The sequence below is a fragment of the Girardinichthys multiradiatus genome, chromosome 12, assembly GCF_021462225.1.
Source record: "Girardinichthys multiradiatus isolate DD_20200921_A chromosome 12, DD_fGirMul_XY1, whole genome shotgun sequence".
In the NCBI taxonomy this organism is placed as follows: Eukaryota; Metazoa; Chordata; class Actinopteri; order Cyprinodontiformes; family Goodeidae; genus Girardinichthys; species Girardinichthys multiradiatus.
Genome location: NC_061805.1, coordinates 34,766,933 through 34,784,716, shown reverse-complemented (window position 1 = coordinate 34,784,716; position 17,784 = coordinate 34,766,933). Strand labels below are relative to the sequence as shown.

The 17,784-nt window shown below is 38.3% G+C and overlaps 1 protein-coding gene across 2 annotated transcripts in view; it reads left to right on the top strand.

Annotated features, from left to right (window-relative positions):
• LOC124877503 (single-stranded DNA-binding protein 2) overlaps positions 1-17,784 on the top strand; it is a 98,453-nt gene that overhangs the window by 23,223 nt on the left and 57,446 nt on the right. The window lies entirely within an intron of this gene.

Sequence of the window (17,784 nt, the reverse complement as noted above, 5' to 3'; positions counted from 1 at the left end):
AAGTCCTTCCTCTATGTTTTGTCTGCAAAGAAACAGTAATGTCATTAGCCAAAGTTTTAACATGTCATAAAAATATAAAGGGAAAATCCTAGCGTTAGTCTGGCACTTCAGCAAACTTTTCTTGTTAGAAGGAGTGTGACCTCAGTTATTTAAGACAGTGGTTCTGTTCACTATAGTATGCCTGAAGTAAACTGTGAAGTTTTAATTCAAGTCAAGAGATATTTTTAACACTCTCTTTAGGTAGATTTTTAAGCATTCAACAACAAACATTTAATTCTGTTAAAAGAGGAAATTTCATGGATGAGCCATATGTTTAGATACGTGGAACGTATACATCAGGTCAAAATGTGTAGATATATATATATAGGTATGTTTGTGTGTGATGTCATTTTGTTTCTGTGAGCGTTTATCACTTCATGAGTTGTGGAAGAGGAATAACTGCTACGGCAAACATTTACACAGCAAAGAAGCTTGTGGGATCATCTTAGCACTGACAAAACATCGAACACAAGCAGATAAAACTGTTTATTTGACTACGAGTGTCTCTCCTTAGGCTGTTTTTTTTTTAACTGCAAGATTATGACACGTACTTTGTTAATCTTCAAAGCTGCAGTGAACTTTTCACTGCTTCTCCCAACTCTCAGTATGCACCAGAGAAGCAGCTGAAGTCAGAGAAAAGTCAGCATCAGAGATAGGAGTTTACTTTATATGAATAACTCTCATTCAAGTGCTCTGTCTTCAGAATGAGCCATTAGAGGGATCCCGGGGGATACTATGGAAGGGTAATGGAGAATATAGATTAAACTTACGACCATCAGCAAAAATACCAATTAGAAAAGCATCAGTGGGGGTAGCCAGTAATATAGCTGCAAAGCACTGCCAGGAGGTGATTAATTTTAAGCATGTTCTTGACTGCTTTACTTTTAGACAATGCACAAAAAAATATGTAAAAGCTTTGTATATTTTTATATTGGATACTTGTTCCTACAAACTTGTCACATTACAAAACAAAGGTTTGAAGACCATCCTATAAAAGAGTGTGTTATTCCTTGACTTCTGTTCTGGTTTTGCAAACCTGGCGTTACTATCAGCAGCAAGCTGTTTACATTGTTCTTTCTGGTTCTGCTCAGATGCTGCAGCACCATCCCTTTCCCTCCTCCAACAGCTAATATCATCAATAATCTCTCTTTCACTTTACTTATCTCTTGTAGCGCTTTCTCCTCTTCTGTTTTATTTGAGTAATTCCATTCAAAAAGGAAACCTCATATCTATTACATACAGACTGATAGATTTAGAGCATTTATCTTTGATGTTTTTAATTATAAACATATAATATTTAATATAACCAATAATAAAAAATGATTTAACACATAAATGTTATATTATGGCCTACACAATCATGGGAAGGACTGCTGACTTGACAGCAGATATTGACAACCTCCATAAGGGAGAAAAGCCACTAAAGGTCATTGCTAAATAAGCTGGCTGTTCACTGAGTACTGTATTCAAAAACATTTATTAGGCAGTTGAGTGGACAGAGAAAGTGCCGTACAAAAAGTGATACAAGCACCAGGAATAAATTCAGTTGTTGTAAATGATGATAGAGCTGTTCATAAAAAGCTATTTATGTGCATCACTTCCACTTACATTTGTCTTAACTGTTCTCTACATTCAGTAAAGCTAAAGTTTTGCCTACTTAAAAAGCTCTGGAGATTTGTCTACTTTAACCTGATATTTATAAAACATGATACACCTTTGATGGGGTTAGTGTACCTTTTCCAGAGAAGGTGTGTGCATAAACGGTCTTGTATTGAATCTGCACTTCAGTATAAAGGCTCCATAATCCCCAAGGTTGTTTGGGCTCCTGTTCGTTTCCTCCGTTGTTTTCCTGAAGCCCTGCCTATATATGATGAATTATTCAGCAACGTAATGGCTCTATATTTGTTGTTGTTTATCTTGCCTCAGTGCCCCCACTACCCTCATTGCTGTCCTGTCTCTTGTAGCTTTCACATGTCTGTTTTTCTGTCTGTTTGGCAAGTAGGGGCCTCTTCACCCGCAGAAGATGCTCCACATTAATGAATGAAGTGAAGTCATTTAGCAGGACTCTTATTTGGCACATAAAGCCCTGCTGCTGAGCTTGATTAATCAGAGAGAGTGTTTGGCTCTCATACACACACACAGGGCTGTCCTGTGCAGGATCAGCAGCTCACTTGCTGCACGTTTCTATTTTAATGTTGGGGTCCCCTCTCTGTTCTCACCAGAGCCGTCAGGAGCCTGACCTGCTAACACTTTAGCCTTAGAGTCTGCTTGGCTTTGGCGTGGACATGGTATAATAATTATAGTAACCCTATCTCGAAGTTTGTAATTTAGCTCTTTACAAAAAAAAATGATATTTCCTTTGTGATTCCCAAATATGTATCAGAATCTTCTCTTAAAGTCAGGTTACATTTTATTGGCATATTTGGGGTGATAAAGCTGATGCATATGTTTCCCTTGTTTATCTTTGCCCTAGTTTGGTAAAAGTTTGCTACCTTTGTACTTGCAGTTACTGCTGTCACTGTCTGTATTGCATCAGTCAAATATGCTGCAAATGTATGTAACAAAGCAAAGAACAAAGTAAAAAAAAATCCTGGCATTTCCCAACAAATTGGAGAATTGCAAACATATATCCATTGTAACTCATTTAGAATCAATGATGGTGGATTTGTAAATATACCATGATTAATACCGTTTCTTAAACGTTTTTAACAACTACCCACTCAGTAAAGCTGCACAATATATTACATATATCAGCGTCTGCAATATTGCAATAGTAAAAGGCAGTTTAGATGGAATTTTTCATAGGCTATAACATTTCCGGTGCTGTGCATTTAAACTCTGCTTGCCGATAATTTATTAGGTGACATTCACCTCCTTTAAGTCCACAGCTGAAATAGATTTTGCTGATCAAGATCCTAAAGAGACTCTGGGAGAGTTGTGGAGATATTGCCATGATAGAAACTAGTGAGTGAAATCGTCAACAATATTGTCCTTCCAGTGAGTTCTTAATGATATTGCTCTGTCATGATTTCCTATAGTTTTGCAGCCCCACACCTCAGTAAATACTGCATATTAAAAAGATAAGAGATTAAATTATGGTATCAATATTAATAGATGTATGGGACAGCGATTCTGGAGGCAGCATATCTTTCTGTGGTTTACAGTAGTACAACAAGATTGAAACCATTTCAGTTTGTAGTTGTATGTCAAAAACAGACATTTACGGCTGAAGGATGTGGCTTTATTTTGCTTTCCATATTTCCTCAAGTTGGACAAATGTACAAAGTTGTCCAGAAGAAGTAAGAGGCTTCTCACCACCCCAGGCCTAAAACCTTTGGTGGACATATTGCTACAGTTTTTGAAAATACAAAATGTAGAGAAATATGTTGTTATTAGCTTCTATTGCTAATATTAGCCTGGTCAAAAGCATATCAGTTACCAAATCCTGCTGGTTTTGAAAGTGGAACACTGTTTAGATGAATTTGAAGCTATTTCCTTTGACTTCAGGGGTAAATGTAAACAACAAAGCTACCCAGAAATGTTTCTGATGAAGCAAATATGAGTTCACTTGAATTACAATTGTCATAGATCTTCTCTATGACTTGTTTTCTTAGTTTGTTCACTGCAAACAAAATGCTTAAAAATATTGCAGCAGATACTTTACAATGTAATTCTATCAACATTCGTCTTTGTTGTAAAGGATTCAAAGCAGTATTTTGAAAAGAATATGCTGGAGATAAGTAAATTATGTATTCCTTCACTGAATTTTGGATATTTTGCAATTATGATCCCATCTTATACAGCAGTCCATAACATTTATTTAGGAAAATATGAGCAGGTTCGGTGCATATGGATGAGACTTGCAATACTGATAACTTCCAGTACTTCATTTGTATATGTGACAAGCAAATGTTTTTTTCTTCCTTTTTGAGAACATTAGAAAAGCTGTCTGGCTCAGTCTGAGTATTCGCAGCACGGGGCTTTGTGTTAATTTATCGAAGGAGGTCACAGCAGGGATGCGGGGCTAACTGAGAGGCAGCTCAGTGAGAATACTCGACATTAGAATGTAAAGGTTTATAGATTAAAAGAGTACTCCTCTTGGGATTCACCCTATATCACTCATAACCTTCAACCTGTCTTATTTTTCTTTCTCTCTCTAATCCCAGCTCATCTGCCTCACATCCTTTTATCTCAGTCTCTAGTATTCTTGCTTCTGTCAAATTTCTCTATAAGTTGACTCTGTGATGGACCCAGAGAGAATGGTGTGGGTCAGGCTTTGGCCATTTCTTTCTCTTAATCAGTAGCCCATGATTATAAGTCATAACTTGGCATATTTTTACAAATATAAGAACTAAATTTATGTAAGAAAATAGTGCAGGAAAAGGGATGTTTTACTTGCACTTGACTGAATGTGAGATTACCTTGTGCTTGACCTATTTGTAGAGGCATTGCAGGTTAATCTCTGCCTGACACAATCCAGATATTCTAACCTGTAATTTCTGAATTCAGACAAATACACTACACAGCCAAAGGTATTTTTCTACTTTTACATGTACATGAACTTTGATGATTCTATTCTTAATCTAAAGGGTCCAATTTGTTGATGTACCCACCGTTGCCAGCAATAGCAGCCGGCAACTATTCTGTAAACATCTTCCACAAGGTTTAGGAGTGTGTTCATAGTAAGATGAGAGAGCCAGACTTGCAGCCTCTGCTCTGTTTCATCCCAAAGGTGTAAAGAAATTTAAGGTCAGGACTGTGCAGGCCAGTCAAGTTTCTCCACACTAAACTTTAAACACCTGCAGCCATGGAACTGATTCTAACATCGGAATTCATGGATTTGGTGCTGTGACCCAATATTTTTGGCTATATAGTGTTTTTCTCTATGTAGAAATGTGAACTAGAGCTGAAATAGATTCCAGTGGATTTCTTATTGTTTTCTTACCAATCACATGCTGTATTTAGCTAGCGAACATAACTGAAAGTGGAAGAAGTAGCAGTTCAACAAGTCATTGAATTTTGTTTTGTTTTTGTTTTTTATGTCTCTACACTGTAAGAAACACTAAGGATCCTATTGTGCTGTTCATGGACAGGATAAGGAGGTGTTTTAGGGTCCCAAGTTTGCTTTTTTTGCAGATGATGTGGTGCTCTTTGCATCTTCAGGTCATGACCTTCATTGTGCACAGAGCTGTTTGATATTGAGCGTGAAGAAGAGTAGCTCAATAATGAAAAATATTATGATCAAGAATATTTAGATCAATATTAAAATCACCATTATATAAATAATTATTCACTTGGTTTGGAAAAAACAACTTGGAAAAAAGCTGAATGATCTAAGCATGTTTTGTTTTTATCTCAATGAATCTTCCCTTAAAATCTCTGACAAAGTATTCATCCAAAATCTAGGATGTTATGTATAAAAATATACAATGAAAAATTTACTTAGTGCTTTTTAAAAGTATCTGAGAAATACTAAACTGAAAATAAAGAAAAGCATCCAAACAAAACCTACATTTTAAAAATTACAAATCATAAAAGAAAATTTATCATTTTTGTTTTTCTAAACAAACTTGCTCACAAATTGGTGCACTAAACTGTTGAAAGATCTTAGGAAGAAAGATTTAAGAAATTATATTATTGCATTTTATGCATTAGTTACTCTAAGATAACTGCATATTTGAATTTTAAGTAGTTGAACAGATTTGTTGTGTTGCTGAGTTATGCAGACAACACAAACTAACAAATTTTGTACATTATCTAACACGTGTGTTTTATAAATCCAAAGTGTTCCCACAGAACACAGAAAGAGACTCTTTCTTTTTTTTGTTTGCGAAATGCTGATGCTACATCTGCCCTTTCATTCCTCTGCATTCTGGTTGTTATTGTTTGGCCCTCATGTCTTGGTATAAAATGGTGCCATTTACTGTGTTTTGTACTCACTATGCCTCAATTCATAGCAGTCAGGTTGAAGCTGCTGTTGCTCTCCTTTCTTCTTTCTGCGATGTTTACTCCCAGTGTCTTTCCAAAACAAGACCTCCCTAAGCAGGGGTGTTCAGCCACATTAGAGGGATTTTACAAAATACAGTGCCTTGCGAAAGTATTCGGCCCCCTTGAACTGGTCAACCTCTTGCCACATTTCAGGCTTCAAACAAAAGGTTGAAAATAAATTTTTTTGTGAAGAATCAAAAAGTGGGACACAATTGTGAAGTGGAATGAAATTTATTGGATGTGTCAAACCTTTTTAACAAATAAAAAACTGAAAAGTGGGGCGTGCTATATTATTCGGCCCTCTTTACTTTCAGTGCAGCAAACTCACTCCAGAAGTTCAGTGAGGATTTCTGAATGATCCAATGTTGTCCCAAATGACTGATGATGATAAATAGAATCCACCTGTGTGTAATCAAGTCTCCGTATAAATGTACCTGCTCTGTGAAAGTCTCAGGATTCTGTTCAAAGCGCAGAGAGCATCATGAAGACCAAGGAACACACCAGGCAGGTCCGAGATAATGTTGTGGAGAAGTTTAAAGCCGGATTTGGATACAAAAAGATTTCCCAAGCTTTAAACATCCCAAGGAGCACTGTGCAAGCAATCATATTGAAATGGAAGGAGGATCAGACAACTGCAAATCTACCAAGACCCGGCCCTCCCGCTAAACTTTAATCTTGAACAAGGAGAAGACTGATCAGAGATGCAGCCAAGAGGCCCATGATCACTCTGAATGAACTGCAGAGATCTACAGCTCAGGTGGGAGAGTCTGTCCATAGGACAACAATCAGTCGTACACTGCACAAATCTGGCCTTTATGGAAGAGTGGCAAGAAGAAAGCCATTTCTCAAAGATATCCATAAAAAGTCACAAGCCACCTGGGAGACACACCAAACATGTGGAAGAAGATGCTCTGGTCAGATGAAACCAAAATCGAACTGTTTGGCCACAATGCAAAACGATATGTTTGGCGTAAAAGCAATACAGCTCATCACCCTGAACACACCATCCCCACTGTCAAACATGGTGGTGGCAGCATCATGGTTTGGGCCTGCTTTTCGTCAGGAGGGACAGGGAAGATAGTCAAAATTGATGGGAAGATGGATGGGGCCAAACACAGGACCATTCTGGAAGAAAACCTGTTGGAGTCTGCAAGAGACCTGAGACTGGGACGGAGATTAATCTTCCAACAAGACAATGATCCAAAACATAAAGCCAAATCTACAATGAAATCGTTCACAAATAAACGTATCCAGGTGTTGGAATGGCCAAGTCAAAGTCCAGACCTGAATCCAATCGAGAATCTGTGGAAAGAGCTGAAGACTGCTGTTCACGAACGCTCTCCATCCAACCTCACTGAGCTCGAGCTGTTTTGCAAGGAAGAATGGGCAATAATTTCAGTCTCTTGATGTGCAAAACTGATAGAGACAAACCCCAAGAGACTCGCAGCTGTAATTGCAGCAAAGGGTGGGGCTACAAAGTATTAACGTAAGGGGGCCGAATAATATTGCACGCCCCACTTTTCAGTTTTTTATTTGTTAAAAAAGTTTGACACATCCAATAAATTTCATTCCACTTCACAATTGTGTCCACTTGTTGTTGATTCTTCACAAAAAAATTTAATTTTATATCTTTATGTTTGAAGCCTGATATGAGGCAAGAGGTTGACCAGTTCAAGGGGGCCGAGTACTTTCGCAAGGCACTGTAAGTAAATAATTGTAGAGAAGAATGTGCTTATTTAAATTATATTTAAAATTTTTATTTAAAAACTGTTGGTTGTGTTTGTGATTGTTTTGAAACAAAATCAACATTGAACAACAAATTTGATTAATTGATTGTGTGACGAGGCCAGGATGAGGTTTGGCTCTTATAGGCCGGAGGCCATGGCTCTTAACAGAAAAAAGGTAGTTAGCTTCCTCCAGGTTGGGGCTCAGTTCTAGTGTTTTGGTATCTTGGACTCGACTGATAATGGATACAGGGGGGGATGGATAAATGGATTGGGGTCACATCTGCAGAATTTCAGGCGGTGCTCTGGTCCTCTGGTGGTGAGCCAAAAAGCAAAGCTCTTGATTTACTGGTCTGCCTATGTTGCAGCCATCATAAGTGGTCATGAGATGTGGATCAAAATGAGATCCTGTTCTAAGCAGCTGGAATAAGCTTACTGCTTAGTGTGGCTGTGCTTAGAGATAAGGTAAGGAGCTCCGTAATCTGGGTGGAGCTTGAAGTAAAGCCTCTGTTCCTCAGCATCTACAGGAGTTGTTGGTGATTCTGGTATCAGATGACGATGCCTCCATCACACCTCCCACTAAAGGTTTCCTGCGCACATCCAACTGATAGGAGACTCTGGGGCAGCACCAGAACTCAGTTCATTTGTAGAAGAGCTTGCCTATTTGTATCAGTGGTATGAAAAATGTTTTATTTGACCATAAGAATGGAGTTAAATCTAAAACAGAAAGTATTCCTTAATAAAACTAGACACAGGACATTAAAAAAAAACAAGCTGTTTAGCGCAGGCAGAAAAAAATGCCCTAGTGAAACCAAGACTAGGGATTTAAGGAGCACTTCCAGCAACAGATGGATAAATTGATGTGGGGAATCAGCTCCGTGGAAATACCAGGAAAATTTGGGATGATTCCAAAATAAGCTGCAGTGGCATTATTGAAGAATTGCAGAACAGTGTTGAACCGGTTTTCCATCAATAAACATCTGACAGATGTAGTATGTAATTAGCAAACTAATGTCAAAGAGACTACAAAAGATCCTGATATTTCCCTAAGGTATGTAGAAACCATAAAAAGAGCTACAACAAATAATCATAGCTAAATATAAACTATAATTTTAGCCTCTGCTAGCCAATAGTGTAAAACGCCTATGGTTGAGACTGCAACATTTTTAAAGTTGTAGGTTTATTTAGTGTTTTTAGTGCACAATATAATTGCCAGCTCTGAAATACTACCTCAGCTGAGTTAGCAACACATGGTACAGTCCACAGGGCTGTTATAGAGCTGTTCTAATGATGTTCTAAAGTTCAGCACTTTTGACAGTAGCAAAGTTGGCAGTTTAATGGACCAAACTACTAAAATGTGTGCTGCTACAAAATGAAGCATCTGTTGCTGTTAATCTGAGTGGGAATGTTTATAAGGCCATTTGCAAACTGTTTTAAGTCTATAGATTCACAAATTAAAACATGAAAGACAGATACCAGTCTTCCAGGAGTGGACATAGAAGCAAGTCCAGCCCAAGACTACACACAACAATGTACAAGGAATTCGAAAAAACAAATTGAAGACTGCATCCCACGCTTCACATTCGTCCAGTATTTAAATGTTAAAGTACATAACTGTATAAATAGGCAAAGACTCATCAACTATGGCTTGTTTTTAAATAGTGGCAAGCAGGAAATCTCATCTCCCTTAAAAGAAAGCAGAGTTATTTGTAAAGCAGCACCTGACATGGATCAAAATACAGGCATAATGTCTTTTGGACATTTGTAGCAAAAGTGGCAATATTCTTTTGGCAATTCATGCCTTCATTTTGGATCAATCCATTACTTTTTCTTTCATTCTTATTTTCATTTCATACATGTAAACAAACCCTTGCTTGTACTTAAACCATTGTATGTCAGATTATTTGTCTAATAGGTAAATATTTTCACGAATTGTCGAGACAAGCAGCATGCAATTTCATTGTATTTTTTAATCTAAAGATTCCATGTTGTACCCTATTTCTATTTGTTTTGGTTCTAATCCCCTTTTGGTCAAGTTGTCTCTTATGAAAATAACAGAATTAAACCTCCCAAATTAATTAAAATAATTATGAGTGACCCCCTGCTCATAAATAATTGTATTAGTCATGAACCCACATTTGTTTTCAGTAGACTATACAAAGATTGTAGAAAATTACTTAAAATTGTCAGTTTTGAAGCCTGGTATGAAACATTCCCCCTGGTTATTGTTACATAGTTGATACAAATCATCTTGTGCCTACTATAAACCTTTTTAGAACTGTGCATAAAAAATTGGCTACAAGCATTGTTAAATGGAAGCAAAACAGAGAAGTTAAGTGGAACACAATTACACCACAAACCCCTGTGCTCATATGTTCATACAAAGATGGTTGCTCTACGTAACTCTTGCTAAAGATGATTCACCAAGCAATTGGATCCGAGAATGGACCTTATTTTTCTTACTGACTGTCTCTGCAGTTTTCGTCTACAACTATCCTCTGTGGTGTAACATGTTATGTGATGTTGTTCATATATAATTATTTTTTCCCCTTTTTTTACATCTTGTAATAACCAGATTCGGTTGTCAAACAAGTTTACATAAAACCCTATAAAAAGATTGTATTGTATTTTTGCCACAGCTTTGCACAAAGCCTTGTTGAAGTAGTCGTACCCCATTGCCACAGTTCATGTTGCACCCAGAAATTTTAGTGTAGTTTCTAAGGATGCCATGTAATAGAACCAAAAGAAAGACAATTAGGTGAGACAAAAAGGATATTTGTCCTCACCTAACTATTAAATAGTGTCCTCATGTGTGCATTTCATTGTCAGTATAAACAGAGCAGTTCTGTGAAGGCCTCAGAGGTTTGTTACAGAACAATAGAAGAAACAGCATCATGAAGAGCAAGGAACCCAGCACACAGGTCAGGCCACCACCTTCTCTGACAGACCAGGCAAGGAGAGCATTAATAAGCGAAGCTGACAGGAGGCCCATGGTAACCCTGGATTGTTGCAGATTTGCCGCTCAGGTGAGAGAATCTGGTGTCAGGACAGCTATTTGTCTGTCACTCCACAAATCTGGCCTTTTATGGATGTAGAGATAGCCTGGCCAAAAGGGACAGATGTTGTCCAATGTAGCAGGTGGTTTATGTACAAAAAAGATGTGACCAAGAAAATATATACAAAAATCCCCCTAAGAATGTTGATTGAAAAAGGTAACATGGCAAAAATTAACAAAACTGAACTTAATTGCAGTCAACTGCATTAATGTCACTCGGCTACACTGACCTGGTCCTCTCCTGAACAGCTAAAGTCTTCTGTTGAAATAGTCTTAGGCAAGTCAAAAAAGGTCTCTAATAGAATATTCCAATAACCAGGTATAACTAAACATCACAATCATTTACTTAATGATGCTACTTCACACTAGTGACAAAAAAACACAATTTACTGTAACCATTAAATCAACAACAAAATATACAAAGCTAAGGCAAACAGAAGCCGAAATTTGACTTTAGCAAAATCCTACAGCTTCTCTCCCCCCTCTTCACTTGGTCCCTTCTTGTGAAATCAGCTTTCTACGGGAAGCTATTTATGCGGGAAGTGAGGCGGCATTTTCTCCATTTGCTCCTGTAACACAGGTAAGTCAGGTAAGTTCATAACCTAAAATAAAGGCGCAAATTAACAGCTCTATATAAATAAAAGGTAGACTTACCAAGTCTTGTTAGAATTAATTTAAACCAAGATGTTCTGTAAAACTGCAAAACATAAACAAGCCCGGGATAGTAAATGTTTGTAGACTACAGGATGAGGTTTGGCTAAATCAAGCAAACAACAATGTTAGGTGAAAATAATAAATTAAACTCTCTGGGCTAATGGTGTTCTCACCCACTTTGTCACAGTGGACGATTGTATTAATCTGAGGGCTAAATACAGCTCCATGCCAGTTTTCATATTTTATTTGTATAAAAATTTATATTTTTTTCTAATTCACAATTATTCCAGTCTTTCTCTTGATCTATCACATAAATGCACATAACACACTGAAAATGAAAAGGCAAGGCATCCATCTCTGTTACATCAGTTGTTTTGGTGGCAGTTACTTGGTGTGAATGACTAAATAAGGTCCTACCAGTTTTACTATCCTTAGAATATGTGGTAGATGTCTACTTCAACACTAATGTTTGATAAAATTTCAAACTGCTGAGGTGGTATTTTTTCTGCATTATTTAAAAAAAATACTCAGAACTTTATTTTTTACTTACAATAAACATTTAATTACATCTTTCTGTGTCAGCATAGTGGCAGGTCCTGCAAATATGTTACTTAACATGTCAATTCAGATAATCGCTTTTCCATTTCATCTCTAACAAGGGTGAAAAAATCCGAGCCTAATCTATAATAGGCGAATCCAATCACTGAAGCAAATGCCCGTTGTGATTTGAAGTGCTGCCAGACTCTGATCGCCTCACTGGTAAATTGATTAGCAGTGATCTACTGGTCTCCTTAAATGCTGATCCTGGGAAAAGAAGTTCATGTTTTTGCTTTAAGCTGACGCTGTTGTTGAGCTTCAAAATCTCTTTGCACAACCTCTCAGTAAAAACAAAGGCCCCCAAAACTACTAGCACAGAAGCAAGTCAGTGTTTTTGCAAGCTATGTGCATTAAACTAAGATCAACTCTGACTGCTTTAGCTCACAGCAGCTGTCTTGTCAGATTTACAGCTAAGGACTGGGTAGAGGACTTTCCTTAAAAACCTGACTACTTGAATTTGAAAGAAAAATCCATCACAAACTGCCTGAGTGAACAGGTAATAATAAAATGTCCCTTCAGTTTGTTGGTGTACTTCCACAAGAAAAATGAAAACATATACAGGTCCTTCTCAAAATATTAGCATATTGTGATAAAGTTCATTATTTTCCATAATGTCATGATGAAAATTTAACATTCATATATTTTAGGTTCATTGCACACTAACTGAAATATTTCAGGTCTTTTATTGTCTTAATACGGATGATTTTGGCATACAGCTCATGAAAACCCAAAATTCCTATCTCACAAAATTAGCATATTTCATCCGACCATTAAAAGAAAAGTGTTTTTAATACAAAAAACGTCAACCTTCAAATAATCATGTACAGTTATGCACTCAATACTTGGTCGGGAATCCTTTTGCAGAAATGACTGCTTCAATGCGGCGTGGCATGGAGGCAATCAGCCTGTGGCACTGCTGAGGTCTTATGGAGGCCCAGGATGCTTCGATAGCGGCCTTTAGCTCATCCAGAGTGTTGGGTCTTGAGTCTCTCAACGTTCTCTTCACAATATCCCACAGATTCTCTATGGGGTTCAGGTCAGGAGAGTTGGCAGGCCAATTGAGCACAGTGATACCATGGTCAGTAAACCATTTACCAGTGGTTTTGGCACTGTGAGCAGGTGCCAGGTCGTGCTGAAAAATGAAATCTTCATCTCCATAAAGCTTTTCAGCAGATGGAAGCATGAAGTGCTCCACAATCTCCTGATAGCTAGCTGCATTGACCCTGCCCTTGATAAAACACAGTGGACCAACACCAGCAGCTGACATGGCACCCCAGACCATCACTGACTGTGGGTACTTGACACTGGACTTCTGGCATTTTGGCATTTCCTTCTCCCCAGTCTTCCTCCAGACTCTGGCACCTTGATTTCCGAATGACATGCAGAATTTGCTTTCATCCGAAAAAAGTACTTTGGACCACTGAGAAACAGTCCAGTGCTGCTTCTCTGTAGCCCAGGTCAGGCGCTTCTGCCGCTGTTTCTGGTTCAAAAGTGGCTTGACCTGGGGAATGCGGCACCTGTAGCCCATTTCCTGCACACGCCTGTGCACGGTGGCTCTGGATGTTTCTACTCCAGACTCAGTCCACTGCTTCCGCAGGTCCCCCAAGGTCTGGAATCGGCCCTTCTCCACAATCTTCCTCAGGGTCCGGTCACCTCTTCTCGTTGTGCAGCGTTTTCTGCCACACTTTTTCCTTCCCACAGACTTCCCACTGAGGTGCCTTGATACAGCACTCTGGGAACAGCCTATTTGTTCAGAAATTTCTTTCTGTGTCTTACCCTCTTGCTTGAGGGTGTCAATAGTGGCCTTCTGGACAGCAGTCAGGTCGGCAGTCTTACCCATGATTGGGGTTTTGAGTGATGAACCAGGCTGGGAGTTTTAAAGGCCTCAGGAATCTTTTGCAGGTGTTTAGAGTTAACTCGTTGATTCAGATGATTAGGTTCATAGCTCGTTTAGAGACCCTTTTAATGATATGCTAATTTTGTGAGATAGGAATTTTGGGTTTTCATGAGCTGTATGCCAAAATCATCCGTATTAAGACAATAAAAGACCTGAAATATTTCAGTTAGTGTGCAATGAATCTAAAATATATGAATGTTAAATTGTCATCATGACATTATGGAAAATAATGAACTTTATCACAATATGCTAATTTTTTGAGAAGGACCTGTAGAGCCCTTTAGTGCTTGCTCTAAATACAGGTTAAAGACAAACATTGTTTAATTTGAGCACTGTTATTTGCTAAGAGTATTGGGTTGACTCTTTGTTTAAGTTGTGAGAATGATTATATTGTGTCCAAAAATTGCAAATATTTGGACACATTATAATCCAAATATCACAGTTTATTAACACTGAGCACCTCTCCTTTCCCAGCTCAGGTTCTGCACGTATCCAATAATGCATTAGAAATTTTGGACATTTAGAACACCAAAATAATTACAGGGGATTTTGTTTGGAGAATTGTTTTTATCATGTTCTATAAAAGATTAAGTTTATGTAGGCATGGATGGCATGTATTTGTAAGCCTATGATATCTAAATTCCGAACTTATCAGATAAATAGACGCACACCTGTGTATGCATTTTAAGGCAATACCTCTAACACACTTCTCCCTTATGTGACAATATGGGAAAATCAAAAGAAATCAGCCATGTTATCAGGAAGACAGTTTTAGACCTCCACAGGTCTGCTTCATCCTTGTTTATAATGTCCAGATTCCTGATCATTTGATGAAACAGTTAAATGCAACTATATACAAATAAACCTCAGAACAAAAACAAAAGATCCTGTGAAGAAGTGGGCTGAAGCTGCTTTTGTTTTCTAATTTTTCCCATTGAGGCACTGAATTCATTTATGCAACCTGTCAACATCCTTACCACTGATGACAAAGTATCCACATCAGATACGTGACCTCTATCACTGATGTTAAATTGTTCTACACTAACGCTTCTGTTGTCGGCACTGCGGTTCACAAGAGAGGGGACAGATTTTGATGGGTTGACAGGAAAACGATGTGCATGGCAGAGACAGAAAACGTTTGTTCCTGAAAACATTGAGCTGTACAGTGTCTTCACAAAAAAGAGCACATCTTTTATTCATGCTCAGTTGACAATGTGTCAAGAGCTTTTTTCAATCCCCTCATTTTTCCGGTAACCTTGTCCCTGTAAAACGTTCTGTTGCTGTTTCTTTGGTTAAACATCAGGCCACAATGGAAAAGACAGAAATGAATAGAGGCTCTATTTTGTTATTCTTAAACAAACATGGTATCTTTAAAAAAAATTCTGTATAAGAGTAAAGTAACGTCCAAAACAGAAAGAGGGAAGAGTGTGAACATCTCTCATGACTATCAGTACCAACATAAAATACCCCAGATTATAGCCTGTTCTGGGAAAATTCTTAAACATCATGGTTTCGGCTGTTAAACATTTATTTTTTATTATTATGATGAAATCTTAATAAAGCCAGTTAATATATTGCAAGCTTAAATGTAAAAAATTCTGTTAAGATTTCAAATTTGACAAGTAAAGTACTTTCTGAGCTACATTAAATGGACAGAACTTTTTTGCCGGCAATATAACACCTCGAAGGACGCACATTTGCAGATCTCTCCAGTGGCGCCAAGCATACTTTATAAAGAAACTGTTGGAAAAATGTATATAAGTTATCATTGTTCAGTTTAAATCATGTTTATATTTGAAGTTCTACTATAGTTAAGAAGATTCCTATGATTGCTTTTTTAGTGTGAAAGGAACCCATCTCACCATTATTTCCCTGCCTTATGCTCTTGGAATGTGACTGGTGTAAATATCGCTCAAGCACCACCTGCCTTTACCTGATCCCTAAATAAGGTAACAAGCAACAAAGCAAGACAGTGAAGTCATGGCAAAAGGGACTTACTCTGTCCTGATGCAGTTGAACACTGTAAATTGTACAACCTTCATTTCAATAGACAATGTATGCTGTATGCAAAACGGACAGATAAAAGCAAGAGAAATGTTTAAAGGTGTGACAGGATTTGATGTTTCAAAACATTTGCTTCATTATCTGATATTTAGAGCTATGTAGTGTGTGTTTCAATAAGCCAAAATACATGGCATGACGTCATTTAATTTATGCCATGACAACATCTTACATTATTAATTCTAAGTACCATGTAGATCTAGGCAGGGTTGAGTAGAACCTGCTCTGGATCATATACGGGTCCTTCTCAAAAAATTAGCATATTGTGATAAAGTTCATTATTTTCCATAATGTCATGATGAAAATTTAACATTCATATATTTTAGATTAATTGCACACTAACTGAAATATTTCAGGTCTTTTATTGTTTTAATACGGATGACTTTGGCATACAGCTCATGAAAACTCAAAATTCCTATCTCACAAAATTAGCATATCATTAAAAGGGTCTCTAAACGAGCTATGAACCTAATCATCTGAATCAATGAGTTAACTCTAAACACCTGCAAAAGATTCCTGAGGCCTTTAAAACTCCCAGCCTGGTTCATCACTCAAAACCCCAATCATGGGTAAGACTGCCGACCTGACTGCTGTCCAGAAGGCCACTATTGACACCCTCAAGCAAGAGGGTAAGACACAGAAAGAAATTTCTGAACAAATAGGCTGTTCCCAGAGTGCTGTATCAAGGCACCTCAGTGGGAAGTCTATGGGAAGGAAAAAGTGTGGCAGACAACGCTGCACAACGAGAAGAGGTGACCGGACCCTGAGGAAGATTGTGGAGAAGGGCCGATTCCAGACCTTGGGGGACCTGCGGAAGCAGTGGACTGAGTCTGGAGTAGAAACATCCAGAGCCACCGTGCACAGGCGTGTGCAGGAAATGGGCTACAGGTGCCGCATTCCCCAGGTCAAGCCACTTTTGAACCAGAAACAGCGGCAGAAGCGCCTGACCTGGGCTACAGAGAAGCAGCAATGGACTGTTGCTCAGTGGTCCAAAGTACTTTTTTCGGATGAAAGCAAATTCTGCATGTCATTCGGAAATCAAGGTGCCAGAGTCTGGAGGAAGACTGGGGAGAAGGAAATGCCAAAATGCCAGACGTCCAGTGTCAAGTACCCACAGTCAGTGATGGTCTGGGGTGCCGTGTCAGCTGCTGGTGTTGGTCCACTGTGTTTTATCAAGGGCAGGGTCAATGCAGCTAGCTATCAGGAGATTTTGGAGCACTTCATGCTTCCATCTGCTGAAAAGCTTTATGGAGATGAAGATTTCATTTTTCAGCACGACCTGGCACCTGCTCACAGTGCCAAAACCACTGGTAAATGGTTTACTGACCATGGTATCACTGTGCTCAATTGGCCTGCCAACTCTCCTGACCTGAACCCCATAGAGAATCTGTGGGATATTGTGAAGAGAACGTTGAGAGACTCAAGACCCAACACTCTGGATGAGCTAAAGGCCGCTATCGAAGCATCCTGGGCCTCCATAAGACCTCAGCAGTGCCACAGGCTGATTGCCTCCATGCCACGCCGCATTGAAGCAGTCATTTCTGCAAAAGGATTCCCGACCAAGTATTGAGTGCATAACTGTACATGATTATTTGAAGGTTGACGTTTTTTGTATTAAAAACACTTTTTTTTTATTGGTCGGATGAAATATGCTAATTTTGTGAGATAGGAATTTTGGGTTTTCATGAGCTGTATGCCACAATCATCCGTATTAAGACAACAAAAGACCTGAAATATTTCAGTTAGTGTGCAATGAATCTAAAATATAT